Here is a 20,562-nt window from a genome sequence, read left to right as displayed (position 1 = left end):
TCATAACTGTCAAAAAAGTATTATTTACTCCAAGGACAGAGGATTTTTGTGTGTGTGTGTCGTGTGTGTTATAGCTTTCCTTGTACCTTTGGGTGTATGTTTATATTAGGGTTCTACAAAGAAACCAAACCAATAGACTATGTATATGGATTTATTAGATTTTCTTACATAATCAGAACTGGTCTGTTCTGCAGTGCTCCATCAGCACACTGGAGAGCTGTGGTAACCAGTGACTGGTAGATGCAAGCCAAAAAATTCAAAATAGAAGAAACCCATCATGAAGACACAGACTGAAGATTTAACTTTAATCATTTTAGAAAATCAACTCTCCTATAAGAGAAGTCTTTAGACCTAGGATGCACTGATACAAGTCCACATTCAAAGGATGATGAAGAGCTGATAGCCATGCTGATAACAAGCAAAAAGTGAACAAGCTCGAAAAGGTTGAGGTATTAGCATCAGCTCTCTGTTTTCTTTTTCTACTTTTTGTTCTACGAAGGCATCAAGTCTATTGGATGGAGCCACCCACATTCAGTATGAGTGTTTGCCACAAAATTTGCTTACCCATGAATCAAATCTCTATGGAAATGCCCTCTCAGACTTACTCAGATTTTGACCCTGAAATTCTAGGATACCCTCAATACAGCAAAGTTGACAACCAAAACTGACCATCACTGTATGCCTTCTAAGTCAAAGTGTTAGTATTACATGATTCAAAAATACAAATTTTATATTAGCTTCTTTTCCTCTTGCCATAATGATATATTCTGGCAAAAGGAATTTACAGAGAAAAGGGTTCATTTTGGCTTGTAATTTCAAAGTATAATTCATCACATTGGAAAGTTAAGGCAGTAGCAACTTGATTCGGGTGGTCACTGCATCTAGAATTAGGAAACAAGGAAAAGTGAATGCATCAACTAAACTAAAGGAGAAGAAACCAAAACATACCTGCCACTATTTCTGAAATGTAGTGATATGGAGATAATAGGACATACAGTAGAAAAATGATCAAGATCAAGACCTAGGTCAGGGAACACCTAGAAATGAAGATAACCTTTTTGACTGACTGGAGAGACATGGCAATAAAAGGGAAGCAGGATTTACAGGAACCATCCTTACTGGGACTGAATGGCATTCTAAGACTGAAATAAATCAAGTGAGTACATATGATTGTGATCTTTGGATCTAAGACCTAGCACAGGACCCAACTAGACAGAGGGTTTGTTTGTGTTACTGCATTGGATTATATGAAAGGGTTTCATGTCTTAAGAGACAAATTGAATTCTGAACTAAGTCAGCCTTTTAACCCCAAATTTACTTGTTTATATATTCTGTTGGAGAGGTTCATTTTCCAATCATTACTTTGGGGCCAACTCACTTGAAGAATAGTGTGCTGGAAGGCAGTGTTCAAATGATGCCATGAATCTCTACCACCTGGAAATAACACCAAGATAAGTCCTTTATGTGCCATCCTGAGGGTTCTAACTCTTTCGTAGGTAATAGAGTAGAAAATAATAAATTATTTGATCCTACCTATCAATGGTCAGTATTGCTAAAGTTCTTGTTGTTGGACTTAATATAGACATTGAGTTTGTTGATCTTCTAAAGCTCACTATCACTGGGGTTGTAGCTACTCATCAATTGGAACTCAGTTTGGACCAGCAGTCAAGCAACCATTGTTACAGGCAATGGATAGAAATAGCTCCAGCTCAATAGGTACTAAATAAGATCAAAGATCAGTAAATACACTGGAAGAGGAATTGTAGTAAGAAGTTTTTCTGTGTCCTGCAGCCACTTGGTCTCAAGTAAACATACAAAGGCTTTTATATCAATTATAAACTATTTGGTGTATGGCTCAGACTTACTGTTAACTAGCTGTTTTATCTTAAATTAACCCATTTCTATTAATCTATATATCACCACACTTCTTGTGGCTTTACCTGTATTCCATTACATCTTGTTCCCCCAGCAGCACTCACTCGACTTTCCTTCTCCCCATCTCCCTGTATCTTTGCTTGGATTTCCTACCTGATTATAACCTGTCTTGCTAGAGATCAAAGCAGCTTCTTCTTTTTTTTTCCCCCTTTGGTTTTTTGAGACAGGGTTTCTCTATGTAGCTTTGGCTGTCCTGTGTAGCTAAAGTTTTCCTGCCTGGCCCACAGTCAGGAAAAATCTCTCTCACCTGCCAGTCCCACAGCTGCTCAGACCCAACCAAGTAAACACAGAGACTTATATTGCTTACAAACTGTATGGCCGTGGCAGGCTTCTTGCTAACTGTTCTTACAGCTTAAATTAATCCATTTCCATTAATCTATACCTTGTCACATGGCTCATGGCTTACCGACATCTTCACATGCTGTTTGTCATCATGGCGGCTGGCAGTGTCTCTGACTCAGCCTTCCACTTCCCAGCTTTATTCTCCTCCTTGTCCTGCCTATACTTCCTGCCTAGCCAATGACCAATCAGTGTTTTATTTATTGACCAATCAGCAACACATTTGCCATACAGAACATCCCACAGCAGTCCTGGAACTCACTCTGTAGGCCAGGCTGTACTTGAACTCACAGAGATCCACCTACCTCTGCCTTCCAAATCCTAGGATGAAAGGCATGTGCCACCACCGCCTGGTGAGAGCAGCTCCTTTATTAACCAATGGTAGCAACACATATTCACAGTATACAGAAAGATTATCCCATAGCACTTCCCATTTTTCTGTCTAATCAAAAACAAAAGTTTCCATTTTAACATAGTAAAATTACATATAACAAAACAGTTATCAAGTAAGGATTACATTACAATATCTAGTCCATTTGTATTTGGCAAAATTAAAGAAAATACTCTATCATCTATCCTATTTTGTGAGTCTAAAGTTTTATTTCTAATTTTCCTTTTGTCTAACTAAAGGAAACTATAATTATTACTAACTATCTAGTCTTCAACTCCATCAAAGACCCCAGAAGGATATAATATTACCTTAGTAAACAGGAAGTTCATTGTAAGCAACTTCCAAAATTCTAGAAATGACAGAGACATCTGGTTGCCTGGATAGTCATCCAAAGTTCCTCTGTAATATTAAGGCATTTATCTTCAGCCTACAAGCCTAGAGTCTCTGGCATGCTTTTTGGTAAAGCAGGAAATTTGAAGGACTGTTTAGCCTCTTATGGCAAAGTTTATCAGGCATTTTTCTCTGTGTCCTGCATAATGTCTGGCAGTTTCTTCTGTGAAGCAGGAACCTGAAGAGCCATTCTGCCTTGTTTTGACAAAGTTCAGTGGTCACTTTCCTATGGGTCCTGCATGTCTAGTTTTTACAACATACTGTCAAGCAGTCTAGGAAAGAGCAGTTTCTTGCACAAATGGCTAATCTTATCATAATGAAAGCAGTCTCCTAATGAGTTTCTTAGATGTCTATCATCTTCTTTGAAGTAACTGGTGCTGTCATGTTGCATTGGAAAAAAGACTAAGTCTTAAAAAGACTAAGTCTTAGTCTTTGGAAAAAAGACTAAGTCTTAAAAAGACTAAGTCTTAGTCTTTGGAAAAAAGACTAAGTCTTAAAACATTTTAAATGCCATATTCTCTAGGTCTTTGAAGTGATTGAAGATTGCCTATCTATCTGAAAATTATATTTTTATACCTGGAAAATTTACTAACATTACTATAAGCTTGACTAAAATAGATGACTAATTATTAATCTGTATTTCTTAATTATATATTACAATTTTAAATGAGTTGCATAAACATAATACCTTAAACAAGAGTAGAAATATACATACAGTATAAGAAAATTGACCTTAAATTTGTATCAATAAACCAAAATCCATATCAATGTAAAATATTTTGAGATTAACAGTTGCTTTTTGGATCAAAGTAGATTCAATAATCTATCTTTTTTATCATTTCTATATAATATCCCCCTTGTTTCTTTAGAAAGAGATCACATTAATAATCAACCCCCTTTAAATAAAAACAAACATTCATAAACAATATTTCAGGAATTTGGGCATAGCTTTTCATACTACTTCTTGCTGATTGGGGGCACTGGCAATCTTATGAGGATCCTGAAAAAATTTAGAATTAAATTTTTTAATCTGCATCATCTCAGCCAGTTACCTTGAAGCTGTTCTGGATGTTGGATCATCAAGGGCCATTGATCTTATTGGAGATCTCTCAGAGTGTCTTCTTTGATGGAACCATATTAATCTGGAAGGAATCCACAGCTTCTTGTCTTCAATGGAAACAAAAGCAGAAGCTCTTTTCCAAAACAACGTATCCTTAGACTCAAATTTTGAAGTCAAGATATCTTTAAGATATATATGTTGGTTTAACTTAGCAGCTCCTAAATCAAATGTCTCTCTGCAGTTAAAAAATCCCAAAGAAAACATAATAATATATAGTATCCAGACTCTTTGAGTATTTTCCATCTTTTATATGTGTTTTTTTTAATTACTTTATTTCTTTTTTAAGGACTTTTTCTATCCTTTTCTTTTCTCTCCCAAACTTATGTATATTTTTAAACATACTGTAACCCATTTAGATGTTTGTTTGTTTTTCCATCTGAATCTGTTTATTGTGTATCTTTAATCCTTTTCTGACCAGGAGAGTTTTGTTTTTTGGTTTTTGTTTTTTGTTTTTTGGGGTTTTGGTTTTTTGTTTGTTTGTTTGTTTGTTTGTTTTCCAAGACAAGATTTTTGGTGTAGTTTTGGTACCTGTCCTGGATCTCACTCTGTAGACCAGGCTGGCCTCAAACTCACAGAGATCTGCCTAGCTCTGCCTCCTGAGTACTGGGATTAAAGGCGTGCGCCACCACTGCCTGGCCCAGGAGAGTTTTTAAACTGCTAAACTGCATGGCTAGGATGAGCTTGTGGCTTTTGTTGCTAGGTCTGTCCCACTTGGCTTTTCAACATGGCATAGGTACTAATGAGTCACACTGCCCTCCCCAATTATGGGAAGCAGTATTAAGTAGCATGCAACCACTTTTTAAGCCCACAACTGTGTTCTCAATTCCACAGTAAGTGGCTGGGAGAAGCTTCTTTGTACTCAGCCTTTGGGAGAGACTGTGGAAATCTGCCATGCCACTTGGCTCATGGTGGTGGCAGCCCACCCCTCCTCACAGGCAGCTATCAGGAGATGTGTCTGTGTGCTGCTACTAGTATGAGACTATGAGACTAGGAAGCCCAGTGTGGCTCTGTTTCTGTGTACAGAATATTTTTTAAGCTTTCTCAGGTCTACGTGGATCAATGCCTGACAGTGGGCACCAAATGTAGTCAGAAGTTTTCCTGTGTCCTGCAGCTGCTTGGTCCCAAGTAAACACACATAGGCTTATATTAATTACAAACTGTTTGGTCTAAGGCTCAGACTTACTGCTAACTAATTCTTTTATCTTAAGTTAACCCATTTCTATTAATCTATGTATCACCACATTTCTCGTGACTTTACCTGTGTTCCGTTACATCTTGCTCCTCTGGCAGCACTCAGCGTCTCCCCTGACTCTGCCTTCCTTCTCCCTGTGCCTTTGCTTGGATTTCCTGCCTGACTATAACCTGCCTTGCCATAGGCCAGAGCAGCTTCTTTATTAACCAATGGTAACAACACATATTGACAGCATACAGAAATATCACCCTACAGCAGGGAATGGCTAGAGCTAAGTATAAGGAAGACTCTTAAGCAAAATATGTTTTAACCTGCAGAGAACAATTTTGAAAATTATGTTCTGAGAATTGGTCAGGGCTAAATACTTATACTCTAAGTTATTGGACAAAGCACTCTCACTACATGAATGCCTAGATTCTTCCCAATAAATAATAATAATTTTGGCGCACGCCTTTAATCCCAGCACTCGGGAGGCAGAGCCAGGCGGATCTCTGTGAGTTCGAGGCCAGCCTGGGCTACCAAGTGAGTTCCAGGAGAGGCGCAAAGCTACACAGAGAAACCCTGTCTCGAAAAACAAAACAAAAAAAAAAAATAATAATAATTCTTCCCAACTATAAAATTTGCATGAGTGAGCAAAAGTTATTGCAGACTGTTATTTGTAAAACTCTGTGACATAAAATAGGTTTTAGTGAGGAAAAAAACTGTTAAAAATAGAATTAAATAAGTGTTTTGAACTGTCTGAATCTTCTAAAATGAATGTTTCTAAAGCAAACCAAATTTATCTTCATTAAAATCCTGCTTAAGCAGATAAGTCTTACCATGAATCCCTTTCTGTCTTTCTTTCTTTCCTTCTTTTATTTTTTCTTTGTTCTGGCATTGTTGGTTTTTTTTTATTCTATATGCTGATCTAGTGATATGTTTATTCAAACTGCTTCACTTATAACTTGCTCACTACACCTATTGCCTTGAAGATAAATACTTTGCTCATTTACATTTGGTTTTATTTTTCAAGCCACAAAAAAAAATTGCTTGTGTAAGTACTTGGCAGTTATTTTGTCCCCACAATTTATCAGAAAATGTGTCATCATGTTCTATGGTTCTGGTCTCCTGATCTGTTCTCTGTTTTCTCTGTTGCTCAAACAGCTCAATTCATGTGGTCTACACTGAGGACACATTAATATTTGCTATTGTATTTTGTGTAAGTTACTTTAGTGTGTCATAATACTTAATGTAATTCATTAGGTATTCAAAACATTTGGACAGAAGGGCTTCATCATCTAGCCAGAAACTGAGCTATGTATTAGCCATCACAGCAATAATACAATAATATAAATATAATCCATTTGTTACTAAATTCTCCTTGTGTAGATAACATAAAAGCAATATATATATATATATATATATATATATATATATATATATATATATATTCCCATCTGCTCAATAGCACAACACAATGTCTTCTCTGTGAACTTACCTAATTTCAGTCAATTTATTTCATATACTTCAAGACAAACCCAGAGAATATAAATTTAGCACCATAAAAACTCTTAAAAGATGACAGGAGCAGACATGGAGACAAAGATCACAACAAAAGAAATTATTTTTAAAGGAATGTTGAACATTTTTGAAACTATGAGCTGTTGGGGAAGGTCTTGAAGAATGCCAAAACTAAAATGCCAAGCCCAGACTTAAGCTACAAAGAGGAGACCCCTTCTAGGCAACAGCAATTGTGGGAGACAGGAAGGAAGAAGAAGAAGAAGAAGAAGAAGAAGAAGAAGAAGAAGAAGAAGAAGAAGAAGAAGAAGAAGAAGAAGAAGAAGAAGAAGAAGAAGAAGAAGGTGTACTTGAGGAAGAAGTAGGAGATGGTGAGACTTGAGTAACCCAGAGAAGTGGGAGGACATGAACATGTAAACTTTAGTATTACATTCAGTGCTAATGACGTTCACTTAGAAAATTAGTTCTTCTCTTTTTGATCCATGCCCCCTGACTCTTTCCAAACTAGTCTGTAGTATTTTTTCAATGTTTCCTGGGTGCTAAATTTACAGATGCTGAAAAGGCATTCAGAGTGCAGTGAAAGTAGCATTGTAACCTGACAGATCTACTATATTTCTTCTTCTTCTACTTCTTCTTCCTCTTCTTCTTCTCCTGCTCCTCCTTCATATTATTATTTTTCTTCTCATCATTTGGAAGAACAAATGACTGTGGTGGAAGGCAAGGGTCACCAGACAATTGTGATCTAGTTAATAAGACAATATGTTTGTGATCAATCTTAAATGGGTGAATTTTTGTATGTATATTGACACATTTGAAGCTGTAAACAGATGAATAAAGGGAGTAAGATTCAGATTTATTATTAGGTTTTAACAAAAAAAAATGGGTTGGATAGTGACCATCACTGGAATCTGAATAATAAAACTGGAAAATGACTGTGACAATATGATAAGCACTATGAGATGTCAGGGGAACAAGGGCTAAGTTTGGATTTATCTCATTAGAAAAATGGGCTGCAGAGATATCTCATGGTTAAAATGCTTGCTGTAAAACCACATCAGAGAGTGTCCTCTGGCCTCCATACATGTATGCACATATGTTCATGTCTCTACTCTATGCAGGAACATACACACCAAAAAGGGGGGAATGAAATATGCATATTGAATATCTGTGTAGAAACATCAAAAAAAACTAGTTATTTGAGCTGCGAATACAGAAATGAGGACTTTTTATACAAGGTAGGGTGGTGTTTAAGCTGTTAATGATGCCAGTGGAGGTCAGAAATGGATGTCAGATTCCCTGGAACTGGTGTTACAAATGACTATGAGCCACCATGTGGGTGCTGGAAGTCAAACGTAGGACCTCTGCAAGATCAACAAGTGATCTTAACTGCTGAACCATCTCTTGATCCCCACCTACACATTCCTGAAAGACAAGCAGCAGTCACAATGATCAGCTTGAATTTGAACAGTAAGTAATTGTCAAGCAAACTAGCAAGCTAAAAGTATCTATTTTGTTTAGGAATAGAAATTTATGTTGTATCACTGCACTTGTATTCTTAAATTCCATTAAGAGACGTAACACTCTTCCAAACTGAATTTATGGGACATAAATCAGTGAGTTCTGCCTCCATAGCAAGTCAACTGTGATATAAGAACCTTGAGTGCAGAAGACATATAAAGTGGCCCTTCTCTTGAAGATGGTGTCCTGGTTTGGTAGAAGCATCAGATGAGAAGAAAATCAGCTTAACCAGCTAGCATGTCCAGGGAAGAGTTGTCTGAAATAGTGTAAGTCTGTCAAACTGGGAACATTGTTAATTAATTCATTAATACTCAAATGTATCTCATTGTCAATCACAAATTTTATGATTACCCAACAAACCTTCCAACAACTACTTAAGAATGTCAGACATTAAGTGTTCATTAAAGCAAATTTCTTATAAAGTAACCACATCATTACCAATAACATCGAGCCTAAACAAAAACTAATCACCAAAACAAGCCAGCCAGTTACAAAATGGTTTCTTCCTTAACAAGAAGCACCACAATACTTTATATAAGCAAAAGGCAGATGAGATGTGAATGTCCGTCCTCTACTGGGTGTATTTATAACCTAAAAGCCTTTAAAAATATTTCTTTTTATTTATAGTTATACATTGAGTTCTCAACCAATGAAGACAAATGGCTGAGATATTTTTTAAAATGTTCAACATTCCTTTAAAAATGATTTCTTTTGTTTTTTATCTTCGTCTCCCTGTCCATTCCCAAATCAGCTTTTAAGAATTTGTGTGGTGTTGAATTTATATTCACTGGGTTTGTTTTGAAATATCTGAAAAAAAACTGATTGAAATTTAGACAAAGTCACCAAGGAGGCATTATGCTCTTCTGTTGAACAAAGTGGGAAAACAAAACCTTTACAGTGATTTACCTTGAATGAGGTCAAAGTTAGAGTGTGGAGACAATTATGATCCTCAGACTTGGCTTCCAATAACTCTGTTCCCCAATTCTCCAGTCTATGGTCTGTTTAGAAGGCCAACTTTGATGGTATTTTAGTACCATGTATAACACATATCATATAAGAGATGTGCAAAGGGAACTCATAAACAAAAGTGACTACTGAATAGCAGATTCCCATAAACAACCCAAGACAGTAGATATATTTCATTCACAAAAGACAGGGGTTGAGAAGAAAAGCATTTCAAAATAGGAGAACGCATGACTATATCCACATGGGTATAAGATAAGAGTAGGCTGAGGAAATGGCAACTAAGTGCTAGTAGAAGTTAGAGTATGTTACAGGAGAAAAAAGTTGAAGAATCTTGGCAACCAAACTTAGAACTAAAACCATAATGGGAACATATTTTAATGCTTCATAAAAATAATTTTGGTAGTAGTATTCTGAGGTAATCCAGGGAGATGGATCCTAAGGCAGCAAGCTCAGAATCTATCTGTTAAAACTTGTCTAGCACCTGACCCAAAGATTAGATAGAACAGAAAGATTTGAGGGATATTTCATTATAACACCTGGAAATAGAATAAAACCAGCAAGCACAGCACCAAAAAGTTTCTATAAACATTATATTTGGACAAATTTCTGCTGAGGTTTTGACCCCTCACTAACATTTTTGGAAGAGCAGATATCTTCATAGGAAGGCAGCCTTCAGTAATTTGTCCTGCTGCATTTTCTGGAAAGTTCCAATAAAAATAAAGAAGATAATGGAACTGACCTAGGATAGTTCATAGCAGAAATTCTGAGATCTTTAACTCTGAATGTATTAGCACATTTCTTTCCCTATTTGCTTCCTCTGTATATCCTTCCTCTTACAGGATTCTTGGCCATCTCTTTGGATTGTGCTCTACCAAGAATATGTTTATTTCCCTCAACAAGAAGCACCACATGCTTGGTGTAAGCAGAAGACCAAAATGCAGATGAGATGTGGATTTCCACCCTCTACTGGGTGTGTTCATAACCTAAAAGCCTTTTAAAATATTTATTTTATTTCTTTTATAGTTTTTGAGATTTTAATATAATTGCATCATGTTTCTCTTCCTTTTTCTCCCTACAGACCTTCTCATATACACCTCCTTGCTCTTTTTCAAATTCATTGTCTGATTTTGTTGTTGTTTCATACATACATGTATGGATGTATGTGTACGTGTGTGTGCTACTTGTTTGTTTGACCTCCATATGACCTCCCTTTGTTCTTCTATCACAGTCTTCCTCTTCGTCATGATCACTTTTCTTTAGACTATTCCTTCCCATATTGTATTTGTGTTGGTTTACTTCACCTCTGTCACAGAATAAATGCTATTATGTGTGCAAATATATCAGGCTAATGTATCAGGTTGAAGACTGACAGCATGGCCCAATTCAAGAATACTGATGGTAACCCTTATAAACATCAGTGTTAGCACAATTGTAGTAATACTCCAGATAACATTGACCTTTTCATTCATATGTGAAGTGGACATTTGCAGCTGCTCTAATCCAGAGTACCAGGAGCTGCCCTGTGGAAAAGCCCAACCATGGAGTCATGTAGAAAAAGCCATCATGAGAAACAAATGTAAGTATTTACATAAACCAACAATTACACCTTTTAAAGGAAGTAAAAGTTACCCTGTATTTCAAGTGTCTGTTCCTAGAATATATGCCATTTCCTATGTATACTTCTTTTCAGAGTGAGACTTTTGTTCTCATACCTAGATAAACTGGGGAACAAAACACAAAATATACAATACACACACATACACACACACACAAAAATCTCTGCATAAGTCAAAGAATCAGAGAAGATGGCTTGTAATTTAGGAAATCACAAATTGCTTTACTTGGATATTATCTTAATGAAACTCACAAGCCTCCCATAGACATCTATGGTGGTTTGAGTAAAAATGGTCCGCATAGGTTCATATGTTTGAATGTTTGGTTCTCAGTTAGTTAAAATGTTTGTAAAGTATTAAAAGGTGTAGTCTATTGAAGCAGGTGTGACATTGTTGGAAAAGGTGTGTCAATTGGGAGATGGCTTTGGGTTACAAAAATTCCATACTAAACCCAGCTTGACTGACTCTGCCTGTAACTTGTGGATTAGACAGGAGCTCTCTGCTACTTCTCCAGCACCGTGCCTGCCTGCCTGCCCCCATATTCCCCACCATGAAGATAAGGGACTCACCCTCTGAAACTGTAAGCAAGCCCCAAATTAAATGATTGCTTCTGTAAGTTGCTGTCATCATGGTATCTCTTCACAGCAATAGAACAGTAATTAAGACAAAACCCATGTCTCAAATGTAAAATGTCTGCAACAAACCTTGAGTAACTCCTAGATGCTTGACTTGAAGCTTTAAATATTAAATCCAACAACACTATTTATTTTACAAGGGATGTAGTAAGCACATGCCTAAGGCCAGAAACTGTTTCTCTTTGTCTACTTCATGTTCCTGATTTTAAGGCTTCCATAGTTACAAAAAAAAGAGTAAGATTTGTTGAAAAGGAAAATGTCTATTCATATTTTTTGCATGGTGATATAGAAAGAGATTTTTGCTGATGGGAAACAAGTGTCTCTCTAATAAATCAAGAGAATGGACTCTCAAGGGATAGGTAGAGGGTGGAAATTTTTAAAGATTATAAAAAGTTGATACAACTAAAACTCAGGAGACAGGAAAGAAACAAGACTCTGGAGGCAAATTTGTGTCTCAGGGGGTCCTACAGGCATCGAAGTAAGTGGGAATCATGATTTCTAGCTCCTAGACAAACTGAAAGAAAATTATCTTTCCTCCTTTTCTTCCCAGTGTTTTCAGGGACAATAAAAGGACCAGACAGAAGCCTTTAGGAGGATTGATATTTATAAGCTGGTGGCAAATACCCTTTTATTCAATCCAAGACTAGTTGTAGGGCAATGAATATGACCAAGGACGAGCCTCAGTTTACAGCAGCTAATACAGGATTGTCTATTTGTACTTCACAGTGGGAGCCACACTATTGTATATTGTGTATTGCTTGCAATAGACCATGTAAGTGTATTGTAATTCATGCTGTGGAATAGCACATATTATACAATGATACATCATGATGGCTTAAGCTACTGGTAAGCAAACAACACTCTGCTTGTTCATTTAAAATGGGCTATTATAGTAGAATGTTAGTGCAATGGAACCATATTCATATAAAAGAGATGCAAGTGTGAATTTTGCTCAGAAAATAAATCTAACAATATTGAGTATTTTTAATGGATACTTGTTAGTGTTTATTGTATAACACTAACATAAGGATATAGTGGAGTTCAAACTCCTCTTCTGAGAACATTTGATCTTCTTCATTAGAATAAATATGATGGTCATCAGCAGGCAGCATCACTATAGATATGGGTAATCATTTTTTTTAAAAAAATGTTCTCTCATATATTACATGCTGATCAATTTCCCCTCCCTCTTCCCTCCCAGCCCCTCTCATCTCACCTTCCCTCTCCCCCATCCATTCCTCCTCCTTTCCCTTCAGAAAATGGCAACATTTTGTTTCTAATTTTTGAACTGGAAATGAGGCAAAGAAGTTCAACTTGGTTTATTTAAATAAGAATTTTATCTACCAGGGCTTTTGATAGGTGAGCTTTGTAATTTCAACGTATCATCCCAGGGTAGGATGGTTAATGTATACATCACTACTGGTAGTCCTCATGCCCTATTGCTTGGTCAAACTCAAGTTTGGATGTTACTTTTTAAGTGTTTTTCGATTTGGTTAACACTTTAGTAAATAGACTTTTAGTAAAGCAAAATAGAGTGTCCTCATCATTGTGGGTGGTCCTCATACAACCAAGAGAGGACCTTAGGAGAAAACCTGAAAAACAAAGGATCTTCCTCTAGTAGATGTTAGACTCAAGTTTGCAACATCAACTCTTAACTATGATTGCTAAGATGCTGTATTACTCTACAAATTGTGTACTTGCAAGCTCTGAACAATCTTCCCCTTCTCACCTCTTCCCTCCCTCTTCTCTACTCTCTACTCTCCTTTAGGTTCTCTTTTCTCTTCTTCTCTACTTCTTTCTTCCCTCTTCTCCTCTGTCTCTCCCTTCTCTATATTGATTCTCTGGATATCTCCTATAATGAATAAATAAAGGAAACTTCTTAAAATTCTTAAATAAAACTCAACTGTTTTCAACTTTCCTTTTCTTTTCTTACTTTTCTTCCCTTTTTGAGAAGAATCAGTATTAAAACAGAAGCCTCAAACTTATTTTTTAATTGTTATCTCAAGATCCTTTAACTTTATCTATAGAAGGTCAAATAGTAAAGGCTGTAGAATCTCAAGGTACTCACGTACTCCCTGGCAATTACTCAGCAATGTCACTGTATTACAAAAGCCACTTTGGACAATACAGTGATAGATGAGTGTGACTGTGTCCAAAGAAACTTTATGGGCACTGAGGTTTGAGTTCTGTATGGTTTTATACATTAGATGGCATTGTTCTACTTCATTCAATTGCCATCTAAAAAATAAATAAATAAAAACTCCATAACAAAATTCCATCTCAGTGAGCATTAGGGCCTTACAAAGACAGTGAGTCAGATTGGTGCACTGGGCAGCTTCCTATGCTTGAGGTCTAAACGGGAAATTGCATTTCTGTTATATTAATATTTTATTGCTTCTTGAGGAATTTCTTACAGAATTCAGACATGAAAGAGAACAGCACATTATGCATGATGGAAGGACAAGGTGTTTCAGGCTATGGAGGAAAACAGCATGTTCTATATGATTGAAGGGCAAGGCAAGGAAAGGGCTGCAGATGAAGTTTTCCTGTGTCCCACCTGACCCATGGTCAGGACAAATCTCTCTCACCCACCAGTCCTGCAGCTGCTTGGATCCAAGTAAAGACACAGAGACATATTAATTAAAACTGCTTGGCCATTAGCTCAGGCCTACCACGGACTAGCTCTTACATTTAAACTAACCCATAATTCTTATTTATTACATAATGTTTGCATCTCTATTATTCTATATCCAGGCCTAGTACACAAACTTCTTCCCAAAAGAAGAAGGCTTGGTACCTTTTCTCTGTTCCGCCTTTACATCTAGCTTCCTCTGTGTCGGGCTAGTGACTCCTGATCTTCCCAGAATTCTTCTCTCTGCTTGTCCTGCCTATACATCCTGCCTGGCTACTGGCCAATCAGCACTTTATTTATTAACCAATCAGAGCAACACATTCACAGCATACAGAGCGATATCCACAACAAAGGTCACTATTGGTCACCATTTCATTTCCAACACTCTCTTAGGAGGATTGCCAGGACCATTGCTTCTATCAGAGACTATGCCTGCCAGCTATAATTTTCCATCTTTCTGTGGGGTCTGCTTTGTCTTCTGTGTATATATTCATTAGATTTTCTAGAAACATAAACTACTGAAATCAATATCACAATCAGCCATTATTATTTCCTTCTTTACTCTTTCTGCTTTCTCACAGATCCTCTTTAACCTGCAAGCAAGGTGTTAGGGCATTTTCATTGTATTGCTATTTACTCTTCAGCTCAATAGTTTTTTCAAAGCAGACACACCATTGATATTTTGCAGTATTAATCTCCAGCAGTGTAATATGCCTAATTGTTTCTAATGAAATAAAAAAGAAGGACTTTGAGGAAAAATTGGAAGAGAAAAAAAACTCTGCAGTGTCTGTTTTCAGATAGTTTCTAAAGTCAATAACATTGAACAACAGCAAACAGATGGCCTCTAAACTACAGAGTCTTCAATGATTGTCAAGGTGGTATGGAATTGAAAACTGTCACAGCCATTTTCACTTTAAGTTCTTCTTTTGGGAAGAAGTTTGTGTACTAGGCCTGGATATAGAATAATAGAGATGCAAACATTATGTAATGAACTTGGATCAGAATAGCTGCTTAAATCAACATGAAAGTAATTATTGGTTCCTAAAACAGACATATAAGATATGAAGATGAGCAGGAAATGTCAGACAATAAAATCAGACTACAAATCTTTGAGTAAACCACAAAGGACATTGTATCCACCACTTTCCAGTTCTTATCTGATTTATTTTTATGTGGGATTATTAAGTACAGATCAGTAGATGTTACTACTTTATTTCAAAGTCATCTCTTTAGGAAGCATGACTGTTCAGAGAGGTCAGGGTTATGTTCACATGAACCACCTCTCCAGTTTTTCCTGACAGATGTCTAAAATGCTTGCAAGATACTAGGATCAGTTCAGAACCACCTCAGAAGCAGCATGGCTCAGTGAACCGAGCAATTGAGTACAACTCTGGGGAACCCATATTCTAATGCTGATTTTTTTAATCACCTTATTGGATCTAATTCTGCCATCTGCACACAGAGATCAGATTGACATGGACACAGGATAGCCAGAACTTCAGAAAATATGCAATTGACCACGTATAGCTTACCTTTCATCATTCCCTAGATTTCAACTCCTCATCCATGCACACAGTGACGAACACTGGTACTGTGACTAAAATGATGGTCTTATCTCAGACTGTGATGACTGGCTAGAAACAATGAGAGGAATTGGGTCTGGGGGAGTGTGGACATAAGGAGAGCAGGGAGAAGTGGAAGGAGGGGAAACTGTGGTTGGGATGTATTGTACGAGAGGAGAATATTTCAACAAAAATCAAAAAGAGAGAAAGAATGAAAACAAGTACCTTGATTATTGAGAGATAACAAAATATTTTTTACACAGGTAACAAGAAAATGAATTTAAAATAAATTTTTGAAATGAATTAACTCTTATATAAGATGCAGCTTTTATTTTATATCTATTACTATTCAAGACTGGTCATATTTTGCTTCATAAGTCATGTGTATATTTTGCTACTCAGCATGTGTTTATACTGGCAAACACACTGATTTCCTAAGAAGACAAATCATTCATGGCAAGTGGCTAACACTTTTTCCAAGGTAATTGTTTCCCTCCTTTATCAAAATAGAACAACTCAAGCTCTACTCAGCACCAAGATGCTGATTTTTCTCTGTTGTAATCTAAAGGATCAGCTCTTCAGATCAGAGGTACCCAAGCTTACCAAGGAAACCCATGAGCTCCTTTGAAGCTTCAATTAAACCAAACAGGATATTGCAAGGAGCAGCATGCAGACCTTAAGCAAGCTGATGCCATCCTATGTCCTGAAATTATGATGAGGACCTCAGTACTTGGCTTTCACTTTTTCTGTTCTAGTGTAAACCCTCCACACCCAGCTGTATTATCCTTACAGTGCAAACATGACAGCCACTTTTGTCCCTCTGTTCTTGGACTAGCATAATGATGGTGGTACTCATTATAGAAATCTAACATTTCACCGCAAGATGTCTTGGAACAATTTGTAACACCTCCCACCACGGCAACTGGTCGTTCCCTGGAACAGACAAATATATTAGTAAATTCAGACATTGACAAGTATGGAATTTTAACCTTTGACTAGTGGAAAATGTAGCAAGAATAAAAATAAGTAAACATCACATTGGTCACTTTGACATTTTAAAAGTTAGAAATATTTGGAACCATTTGATAATTATATGATTTATAATTTAATTATTATGCATTTACATAATACTTTATAATTTAGAATACACAGATTGTTTTTATTGTATGTGATTTCCGCATCTGTTGTATTTGTTCCTTCCTAAGCGATGTCTTCAAACACCATAAGAGTTTTAATCATATCATAAAAATGTGCTAAGAATCTCTATTGAAATCTTTCATGAATATGAAGAGAAATGCATCTGACAATTGCAAAATCAGTTAACTGACTAAAATCAAGCAACAATTCCCAGGCATTTTTCCTTCATCTTAGAATTTTCAGTCTCACAAGACTATCATTTTTCTACAAAAGTGGTCAGCGCATTTATGTCAACAATATTTGAATCTATACCTCAGTGTCTAAACTAAACATGCATTTGAGAGGAGTAAAATAATGATTAAATGTTTTTGTAACATTTAATTTGATTAAATGTTTATTTAAGAATCTGATTATCATGTACTATCAATTCCAGAATATTATATGAACATTTTGGTTGTTTGTGAGCTAAGATAAGGCTGTTGAAACTTGAAGTGGCCATGAAGATTATTTTAACCAAACACTCATTTAGCAGAAAGAGGGATGGGGCATTGGGTGACTTGCTCAAAGCAAAATGGTCAGTAAATACTAGAGCTAGTGCAAAAGGCCCATCTGAGATTCTCTTGATACTAGTTAGCTTTGCTGGTGAAATTTTCCATAGAGACTGATATTAACCAAAGACATGTCACATTTTCTAGAAAATGAGAAAGTAAGCAATCTTTATGGTCACTGTTTGTGTTTTGTGTTTATTTATTACATGCTGTATCTCACAGCCTAGGTGTCCATCAACTGATGAATAGATAATAACAGTATGTTGCATCTCAACAATGGAATATTAGTTAAGAAAAATGGAATCATGAATGTCACTGATAAATGATGGAACTGGAAACAATCATTCTGATTATTTAATGAAAAATAATAACCTAATTTTTTTCTCATTTGTAAATGTTAGCTTTCAATTTCCAAGTGTGTGTGTGTTGCATTTGGAATGAGCATAGAGGTCAGCAAGTTAGTAAAGGGTCATGGGAGGAGATTTCAAGGGAGGGGAGATTGAACACAGTGATAACTCTAAAGTGAAATAATGAAACAAAAAGGGTTAAGTGTGGAAAGGGAAGGACACATTTATAGAAAGGGATAAATAAGTCCAAAGACAATCAGAAATAGACATTTGGAACCTACCACTATAGAAGCTTACTAAAATATATACATACATATATACAAAAATAGTTTCATTAGAATTACTTTATAACAGGTAGAAGCTTACTAAAATATATACATACATATATACAAAAATAGTTTCATTAGAGTTACTTTATAACAGGGTAACAGTGTCCCTAATAGATAACATAGGCTAACAAACAGTTCAGTGCAAGGAATAGAAGACCTCTTTGGGGCTTATTGTCCATTGAGATTTCATAGACAGACCCAAAATATTCTTGGTTACTCTACAGAACTTGATAGCAAGACCCTATTTCTGAAGATACTACTTACTTACTTAAGTCAGGGAACATGGACAAATGAAGCTGTTACTGACCTGGAAGTTCATATTGACCTGGAAACTTTCATATTGCTGTAAGGTGCTATGCATTCTACCCAAGGAAAAAATAATCATCAATCTTACCCAGCTATGAACTCTATGAGCTATAATAAACACTGGCCTGGCAAGACCACTGGTGCAATAGAGGCATGAACAACATGTGAGTAACCAATCATTTTCTGATTGGATTTAACTTGTACAAGGTGAAACCCACATCTAGTATCAATATGAAGGTCAAGAACCTATGGCAAGACAAGTCACAAGCCCTAGGGTGGACCACTACTATTACTCTAATACATGGACACAATATTTAACCTATTCCTAATCACTTTTCTTTGTATCCATAGATTAATGCATCTCACAACCCTCATCATAAAAGCTTCTTTTTGCTGTAGATTAAAATTAACATAGGGAGGTACAAATGGTCAAGGGACAGAGAATAAGAAGCTGTAGAATGCTAAGCCCTAAACAGTAGATTTGTATTATCCTTTGAGAACAGATAGCTGCTGGTGGGGGAGGATGGGGAAGAGTAAGTTTTCAAGGCCATGGAAGTCAGGTGGTGGTGGTGCCTTCTTTAATCCCAGCTCTCAGGAGGCAGAAACACAGAGATGTCTGAGTTTAAGGCCAGTCTGGTTTAAATAGAGAGTTCTATGACAGCCAGGAAGACACAGAGGAGCCCTGTTTCAAAAGGAAAACAAAACAAACAACAACAAAAATCAAAGGCATGGCCCCTGGTAGATTGACCACACTTCAGTTAAAGATCACACATTCAAGAATATAAGCAGCACAAATTGTTCTTAATGAGTTAAAAAAAAGGATACAAAGTTGGGCGTGTAGGGGAGTGCAGTGAATCTGGGAAAGGTGGTGGGAGAAGGGTAAGTATATCAAAACACACTGCACAAAATTCTCAAAGAACTAATACAAAAGAGAGAAAAATAAAGCAATGCATGCTTTATTCTCAGTTTGACATTGACTGCTTCAGAAATCTGGGAAATAAAACCAACTTTGGGATTATCCACTTTTCTCTATCAATATTATGTTTGAAGTTTGAAACCTTCACCAAGCAGAAACTGTGGAGGATAGAATCCAAACAAGGCAATGGTATTGCTTCTACAAAAGTTTACTGAGGAAGAACACCACAACTCCTATGGAAATGACCCAGATGTGCCATGAGGATGGAAGCTGGCAGAGCATCCTATTTCCACCTCTTTGAACTTTATGAACATCAACATATCAGCAAAAATAAGCCATGGTCTTAAAGTAGAGAAACCCTGATCTGCTACCATCAATTTCTTCTTTCCTCAAGCTGGAAGGTGAAGTATCAAGTACCTTTCTCTTGGAGAACAGAATGATCATGTGATATCAGGAAGCTAGCCTAAAGTGTTTGGAGTCTTACTAGATAAATAATATTTTGTGTTCTGTGAATGGCTTTGGGCTCCCTTGTGTTTCTGGATCATAGCAATCTTCTAGCATGACATGTTAAACAAGGATCACATTTAGTCTCCTGAATGAGGTCCTCCACCAAGCAGCCCTTGTCTGGGTGGGACAGGAGCTCTAGCTGGTATTGGCCCTGCTGACTTTTTTGAGATGGGTAGTTTGAGACAGGGTTTCTCTGTGTATTTTTGGTGCCTGTCCTGGATCTCTCTCTGCAGACCAGGCTGGCCTCAAACTCACAGAGATCTGCCTGGTTCTGCCTAAAGATGTGTGCCGCCATCACCCGACGGCCCTCCCCCAGCGGGCCTCCTGATTGGGTATGGAACATCTTCTGCTTGAAAAGCTTCATCCTTGATATCTGTCAGATGGTGTCTCCACATCAATGAACTGACTACTCAGACCACAAACTGCTATCATTCTCTTTTCCTTCTGTCTAAGCCTCTTCTGCAAGTTCCTTATATACCCATGTATACGTTACCATGTGACTTTAGAGCATTTCCCATGAGACCCCTGAAATAACCATGATCACTGTTAGTTGGATTTCCCCTCAAAAGACTGCAGAAACTTGATCCAACAGATAACTTTATGAAGCAAATAAAATAGGGATAGATGAGACCAAAAAAAAAAAAAAAACGGGGGGAGGGGAGAGTCTAGTGAAGTATGCATA

Source organism: Peromyscus californicus, unplaced genomic scaffold (genome assembly GCF_007827085.1).
Source record: "Peromyscus californicus insignis strain IS unplaced genomic scaffold, ASM782708v3 Scaffold_9__1_contigs__length_137607984, whole genome shotgun sequence".
Lineage (NCBI taxonomy): Eukaryota > Metazoa > Chordata > Mammalia > Rodentia > Cricetidae > Peromyscus > Peromyscus californicus.
This window is presented reverse-complemented; position numbering follows the sequence as displayed.